Source organism: Nelumbo nucifera, chromosome 6, assembly GCF_055504915.1.
Source record: "Nelumbo nucifera cultivar China Antique chromosome 6, China Antique-T2T, whole genome shotgun sequence".
Classification (NCBI taxonomy): domain Eukaryota; kingdom Viridiplantae; phylum Streptophyta; class Magnoliopsida; order Proteales; family Nelumbonaceae; genus Nelumbo; species Nelumbo nucifera.
Window position 1 is genome coordinate 50,544,321 of NC_142654.1, and position 8,290 is coordinate 50,552,610.

Consider the following 8,290-nt stretch of genomic DNA (forward strand, 5'->3'; position numbering starts at 1 on the left):
AATTACCTTGCTTCTTAGTCTCCAGATATTGAGGACAGTTCCTCTTCTAGTGGCCAGTCTGTTTGCAAAAGTGACAGACATCCGATGCTTTGTCCTTCTTTTGCTTTTTTGTTTTGCTAGTCTTCTTCTAAGGCTTTTTCTTTGCCCTCCTTTTTTCTTACCCGAATTGCCACCTTCAACAAGCAATTTAGGATGGCATCAACCTTGGTGACATGATCTAGCCCTGACCCGAGTGCCTCTAGTTCATTAATGTAACCCATCATCTTGAGATAATGGTCATTGATGCAGCGCGATCTGGACACTCCTAGCTGGCGGACACCTGGCTCCTAGCTAGCGATGGACAGTACCTGAGAAGAGGAAGGTGAAGGATTCTCGGGGAGCTCGCCCGGTGGGAATACTTTGATGCTTAAGTTAGAATACTTGAGAGAGTTGTAAAGGGTGCAAAGTGAGCTAAGAGTGTAGATAGCGCTAGATCAGTTCAAGTTTTAGTTACCTCCACCCCCTGGAGATCGGGACCTTTAAATACAGATGTTCTTGTCAAATCGGGCATAACTGCCACTAGCCCTTTGTCGCAGCCATTATTTGCTAGGGCTGCATAGGTAACCATTGCAGAGTACAGCCCAATTAGATGAGAGACACGACCCAGAAAGGATAGACATGCCACCACCTGTCGAGAGACGTGGGTGCAGTTTGCTGGGCTGGCAGGAACTGCGCCGTCAGTCAGGAGACATGGGGCATTCTGACGGGTACGGTCTCGTCAGATAAGAATCTTCCTGAAAACGCCGCGTCGCTCAATAGCGAGTTGCCTTGTAGCGAGCTATCCCATAGCGAGCTGCCCTGTAGCAAGCTGCCATGAATGTTGAGTTCTTAGAGAAATTTGGAGAGATTAGAGGAAGGCTTATTGAAGCATTCCCAAAGATGGCGCCAAATGTTGCAGTGCGATCCAGACACTCCTAGCTAGCGGACACCTAGCTCCTAGCTGGCGACAGACAGTACCTAAGAAGAGGAAGGTGAAGGATTCCCGGGGAGCTCGCTCGGTGGGAATGCTTAAGTTAGAACACTTAAGAGAGTTGTAAAGGGTACAAAGAGAGCTAAGAGTGAGATAGCGCTAGATCAGTTCAAGTTTTAGTTACCTCCACCCTCTGGAGATCAGGACCTTTAAATACAAATGTTCTTGCCAAATTGGGCAAAACCGCCACTGGCCCTCTGTCGCAGCCGTTATTTGCCAGGGCTGCGTAGGTAACCGTCGTAGAGTACTACCCAATCAGATGAGAGACATGACCCGAAAAGGATAGACACGCCACCACCTGTTGAGAGACATGGGTGCAGTCTGTTGGGCTGGCAGGGACTGCGCCGTCAGTCAGGAGACGTGGGGTAGTCTGACGGGTACGGTCTCGTCAGATAAGAAGCTTCCTGAAAATGCCGTGTCGCTCCATAGCGAGCTGCCTTGTAGCGAGCTATCCCATAGCAAGCTGCCCTGTAGCGAGCTCCTGAAGGTATCCCGAGGTGATTTCACCTTAGGTTGCCTTTGGGGCAGTCTTCTTGCCTAAGTATTGGAGCGAGCTGATTCTCTTTGCTCATGAGCTGGGATAGACTTGGCTTGGAGTACTCCCTTTCAGCATATTGGGGTCCTTGAGCTCGCGTTGTAGCGAGCTCGTTCCATGGCAAGTTGTGATGTAGCGAGATGACCTGTGAGGACTTTAATGAGCTTGTTACTCAGTTGTAGCCAGGCTGTCATGCTGAGCTATTGCTTATGTTGAGCCATGTCCACGTGTAGCCTTCTTAGGAAGTCGGGTCAAATTACCCTCCATCAGTCATGAACCATCTAACTCTCGGTCATTTTTGCGGTCATGAACAGCTTCATGATGTTCTGACGAGTAGAACGATTCTGCTCTTAATACATTGTTCTCATACTATCCAGGATATCCTTGGACACTTTGATCTGATTGAATTGTCTCTGTATCGGACTAGCAAGAGAATTCGTATCTTCCCATTCTCGATATTCCTTCCTACATGCCTCAGAAGCCCTATTACCCGGACGATTCGTACCAAGGTTCTTAGCAACCTTGTCCAATTTTTCAGGCGCTAATACCAGCCTAAGTTTGTTATCGTCCAACAACTTGGCGAATTGTCCATTTGCCACTTCTGATAAAAGGCAAAGCAGATTATTAGTCCATAACCTAAATTGATTCACGTTTACTACATAGATATGGCTTTTAATCTATGTTCCATTTCCATTTGTTCATCTCTGAGATTTTTGGTGAGTATTTGCTACACTAGCAAGTGCACTAGCCGCACAAGTAATAGAGTGATGAATAGAGTATCGTTCCCATGAGGACTTATACAACAACTACTAGTAATATATCAGCCATCTATTATCTGATTAACCAAAATGCTAACCTAATCAAAACTAAATTCCTATCTAACAAACTATTTCTAGAAAATTGGATCAAACACCTTTCATGCAATTGAGAAGATAAGCTAAATATGCATAGAATTGCTTCAGCAATTAGTTATTTAGGTCATTCAAGTGGATTGGGATTCAGCCATGGTTTGGTGAAACCCCAAGGCAATGAACAACCTCTCTCAAGCGCATGTTCACTCTATGCATGAGTGATGGTTCTTCTATCTCTAGCAAGAATCTAATCCCCATGCATGCATTAAGATCTAGGCATTCTAGGGCCTCAATTTAAATTGAATGAGCACCAACTGAATTGTGCAAGTTATCTCTAACCTTGCACTCAATTCGGTTCTTAATTAGCAGATCCGAATTTCTAGAGTCTTTCTCAAGCACTCTAGAACTTCCAAGAATCAAGAACAGTTCGGTCAAACAGAATTGAGGTTGCCTAAATTCTTTCTCAAGCAATTCAGACATTACAAAGATCAAGATCAATTCGGATAGCAGTTCTAACAATTAAATTTCTAATCAAGAAACATCAAGATTGAATCTAATCCATTCGAATAACCCTAGAGAATTAATTATAGATCTGAAATTACATGAAACATCATTCAATTACAGCAAGAAAGATTGAATTAATGGAGAAAATAAATATGAAAACCCTAGCAGAATTTGATTACCACTGGTGCAAAAATCAAGGAAGAAGACAACCTAGATTGATCTCCTCCAAAGGCTTCTCCTCCAAATTCGAAATCAGCAACTCTTCTTTTCTTGAATATTCTTGAATCTTCTCCTTTCTTCTCTCTTATGCACCTTTCTTCCCAAATCTCCCAAAAGGAATTCGTCCCAAATGGTATTAACCCCTTTTCCCCTCTTTCTCTTCTCCTTTTATAGCTTTCGATTCAGCCCCTTTTTCTCTCATCTAGAAAGTTTGGCGCCTTTAGCCTCTCTTGAACCTTCTAGAAGTTGCTGCCTCTAGCTTCTCTTGGGCTGCAATTTGGGCTGCTCTTGAGCTACAAATGGGGCTCCACCTTGCTAGGCCGAATAGGCTCCATTGGAAGCTTCGGTTGGGCTCTCTCTTTGGGCTCTCCCAAATAGTGCTGCATGGGCTTTAAGGGCTGAATAGCCCTCCTTTGACCTTTCGGCTGAGCCTTGCTCCCAACTGGGCTGTATTACCTCCAATTTGTCCTCTTGTAGCATGGTTTTATGTTCTTTTTCTCCTAGACTTGTCCCCTTTGATAATTTCCTGAAATCAAGTTAAATTGGGGTAAGAATTCACACAAATCAGCATCAAAACCACACATAAACACCGGAATTTATATGTAAATTGTGCACACATCAAACACCCCCACACTTAAGCTTTTTCGTGTGCTCAGGTAAAGACATCACCCATAAACTGATCATCCCCCCCCCCTTATTATTACCATTTATCGGATGAATTTTTGGATGAGAATGCATTGAGTGGTCGGGGAGAATATGAAATTCTTCATGCTCCAACATTCACTTCCATTCAATATGTAAATCAGCACCTTGACCTCTAAAATTAACCATTACTTTGAGCTTGGTTTCAAATCTGTCACTGCATTTAATTGAGTGTTCAATCACATTTTGTCCCATTGAACCTCAGCCGTCACCAAAATTTCTTCTTTCCCCCTTTGTTTTTTGGTGTGAGTGCATTTTATGCTCCATCTCATTTTGTCCCGATTATGGTACTGCACTAGGTGTCGGATTAGGCTGTCATTGATATGCCAATCAGTGAGATCCTTAGCAGGGGTCAAAACCTGGGTATGTTGGGACAGTTTGAGAATTCATCTTAGTGGGTGATCTTAGTAACGGGATCAGCTCCTTTGTCGGACAAAGGTAATGATTGAGGATGCACTCTCTCTGATGGAAACCAAACTGCCGGCAATTGATTTCAATCGTTGGAATTTTGTTTTGTAAAATTTATATATATGATATATAGATATATACGGTTTCAAAATGTTTGCAAATGGTTTTAATTCCTGGGATCCATGTAAGTAGAGAGTACAACACTGTTCCATACAGCCGAGGGAGAGGTCCTCTCTTGTCGGGTAGTGCTTGATCATTATGGGCTGAGAGGTTAAGTGTAAGGTCATTTAGGATAATACCTGATGGGCTAATCTTGCATCTGCCCACAGTCCCTGGGTTTTTATAAGATGGCTTGGCCCAGGGACCACTTAGTGTAAGTGTTGGGCCCATAGGGTCCATGTGATGGGCTCAAGGGGTTCACTAGGCTTTTCAGTGGATTCAGCTAGGCCTTGTAACAGAAGTCGGGCTGAACCCATGTGGCTGGTGTGTAGATCAATGCTTTGGTCCCACGCCATACAAAGAAGCCCAACTGGACAGCAGTTTGGAAGACTATTGAGCACTTATTACTTAATGGGCCTAATGCCCATTTCGATATGGGCTGATTTGATCAGTCAATTAAGGGGGCGGATCTGAGATTAGAATGAGCAAGAGGAGGAAAACCCTAATTCGAATTACAAGAATTCGAACCCAAGGGGATTTCGCAGAGAACACACCTGCATTCTGAAGATTTGATCTCAGAAACCCTAGAGGAGAAAAGTAGTTTGCCACTCTCTTCTCTAGTTTTCCTCCTCCATCAGCCACTGCCAATCACCACCAGTTTGATTTCTCTAAGAGGGAAAGATCAAGAAAGAGTTCTTGATATCAACTTTTACTGAAAGGCTGATTCAGTTCGGTGCTCATTGTTTTCTAGATGATTCTTGTGAAGGATTCAGTGCGTAGGACGCACTATGTTGGTTCCGTTCTACAGTTGTTGTGTCATCTTTAGTAGGAGCAGATCTTGGTGTCTTCTTTGGGCGTGAACACCAACTTTAGTAGATATTACTTCTCTAGATCAAGTATAATCCCTTCCTTCTCTTTTGTTTCAAATCTGGTCTGGTTTGGTTCAAGTAGGATCCTTGAATTTTTTATTCTAAAATCAAGGAATACGATTCCCAGTTGGAAGGAAAGTAGGAAATTTTTGAAATTCGCCCACCCATTCCGCAACAGTTTCGGCATCCATACGATGGATCCTACCCTACCTTTCACTTTGTCCCTTCTTCTCTCTCTTTTTTTTTTCAATTGTTGAACCTCATGCATTAACAGCTCAGATATGAGCATAGCTCGAATGATCATCAATTATTCAATCAAGTGCATTGTACACATGAAAGTAACTAGGGCTGGTCATGCTGAAAATCATATTCAGCTTCCTTAACCTCATGACTTGTGATAAGTTCGGATCATTCACAAGAATAAACTCGGACACTTACCTTGATATCCCTCGACTCAATGTATTCCCTCTTAGAATTCACCTAATAAATAGCAAAAATCTGGGGGAAATTTCAGTCTATTCGGCCTGTCCATGCATGTATGTATGTGTTGGGATGAGTGAGGTGCAGGGCCATCGCCTAATTCCCCTACACTTAAGATGAACATTGTCCTCAATGTTCCTAGTGTTAGAGAGCAACAATAAATCCAACAATGAGGGGTAATTTCATGAAGAACATTATCAAGTAAGGAGAGGGGTTTAGAGGACTTCTCTGAAGATTATTCTGAATTCTGCAATAGCTCTTTCGTTAGGAAGCCTCTAGCTGCTAAGAATCACATACAACTAGAGAGAAATCAGCAACTTATTCAATTAACAACCTAAGAAACAAAAACTAAACTAAACTCAACTGGCATGACTAAGAAAAGCAGAAAGCAAGTAAGACAATTTATGACTAAGCATCTGAATTGGGATGTCTCCCAACAGCCTCTTGTTCTCTTGGATTCACCACGGTGTTGCTTGGTAGAGTGCCCGGTACCCTTGCTAAAGTCATTTGTGCCAACTGCCCAACTTGATTCTCCAAGTTCCTTATTGATGCTTCGTTATTCTGAAATCTTGTTTCAGCACTAGCTATGAACTTGGTCATCAGCTCCTCTAGGTTAGATTTCTGTTCCGGCTGATGGAAGTTTTAGGGGAGGGGCTTCGGTGCATGCTGATTTAGCCATGACTGATTTGGATGGCCTCTCCATCCGGGGTTGAAGGCATGATGGTACTAATTTCCTTGCTGCTTTGCAAAGTTGCCAACAAAGTCAACCTATTCTGTGCATATATTTGCATGGACTGCACATGCATGATGGTACTAATTTCCTTGCTGCTTTGCAAAGTTGCCAACAAAGTCAACCTATTCTGTGCATATATTTGCATGGACTGCACATGCATGATGGTACTAATTTCCTTGCTGCTTTGCATGGACTGCACATGCATGGCTGCCATCTGCATTTCATCTACTTTCTTGCTGAGTGCATATATTTGTGCAGATAGAGCTGTGTATGTGTCGACATTGTGAAGACCATGCTGCTTCCTCACGTGTGCTCTCTCTGAATGCCATTGGTAATTATTGGCTGCCATCTCCTCTATGAGTGCATGGGCTACTTCAGGGGTCTTATTGTTGATGGAGCCCCCGGCTGCCGCATCTAGGATGGTCTTGTTGGCTTCGGTTAGACCATTGTAGAAGGTTTGCACTTGCAGCCATATAGGAAGTCCATGGTGAGGGACCTTCCTTAACAGCTCCTTATAACGCTTCCATGACTCATATAAAGATTCTCCATCTTGTTGGAAGAAAGTAGTAATGTCATTTCTCATCTTTGCTGTCTTGGATGGAGGGAAGTACTTGGAGAGGAATCGGCTAGCCATCTCATCCCAAGTGGCTATAGATCCGGCCGATAATGAATTCAGCCAAGCCTTGGCCTTGTCTTTCAATGAAAATGGGAATAACCTCAGCCTAACAGCATCATCACTCACCCCATTGTGCTTGAAAGTGTCATAAATCTCCAAGAAATTGGCTATGTGAGAATTCAGATCTTCATGAGCCATGCCACAAAACTGAACTGTGTTTTGGACCATCTGAATTATGGCTGGTTTGATCTCAAAGTTATTAGCAGCAATGGCTGGTCTTATAATGCTTGAAGCAGCTCCGGTTAAGGTTGGTTTGGCATAGTCCATCAATGTCATTGGTTCGGCCATCTCTTCAATTTCAGCTCTAACTTGTCTAGCAGCTCTTAGGCGGATGCAGAGGGTTCTTTCAACCTCTGGATCATAAGGGACTTCCTCCGGTTCAGGTCTGCTTGTCATAAACTATACAAGTCAAAGCAAGAAAAAGACTAATGTACTCCAATCAGAAATGTGAATAATCAAACAATCAGCAATCCTCATAAAGAAGTATTGTTAACCACTACTATAGCAGCAATTTACAAGACAAAGACTGAATGCTATCTAAAAAGAAAAGCTTCAAACACAAGAACAATCAGCAAGCTGAATATAGACAGATCTGAAATCTGATATACAAGATTGGACAAGACTAGTAGCCTAATATATATACAGTCGGCAAGAAGAAAGAGGATTTCTGATTTCAGCCATGAAGGTAAATGTGCACAGATCTGAATTTTAATATTTTCATGGAATATACACAACAAACAATCAACTACATTACCAAAATTACCAAATCATAACATATCAAATCAAAAAGAACTACACACTACCAAATTTATAACAGTAACCTAAGACAAAGCTAATCGGCAAGAAGAATAGTCGGCAATCTCCAAAACACAGAAGCTAGCTAAAAGGAAAAAGCAACCTACATAATTCTGTTAAATCAGAGAAATGACCTATAGATTCAAGAAACTACACTCTACCGCAATATGAGCAGCTATTTTTGTGTGTGCACAGATCTGATTTCTGATTTTAGCAATGAAGGTTAATGTGTGCAGATCTGAACTACACTATTTTTATAAAGTATACAAAACAAAAATTCAACTACACTACCAAGACTAGACAGCAATCGAAAGCTAAGCAAATCAGCAATAGGAAAGAAGAGTACTGAT

At 42.4% G+C, this 8,290-nt stretch overlaps 1 non-coding gene across 1 annotated transcript; it reads left to right on the forward strand.

Moving 5' to 3' along the window:
- The first annotated feature begins 6,948 nt into the window (after window positions 1-6,948).
- LOC148791038 (small nucleolar RNA R71) lies at window positions 6,949-7,055 on the forward strand. Its single transcript, XR_016078039.1, has one exon. It is a non-coding gene; the product is annotated as a small nucleolar RNA R71 (small nucleolar RNA).
- Window positions 7,056-8,290: the final 1,235 nt, after the last annotated feature.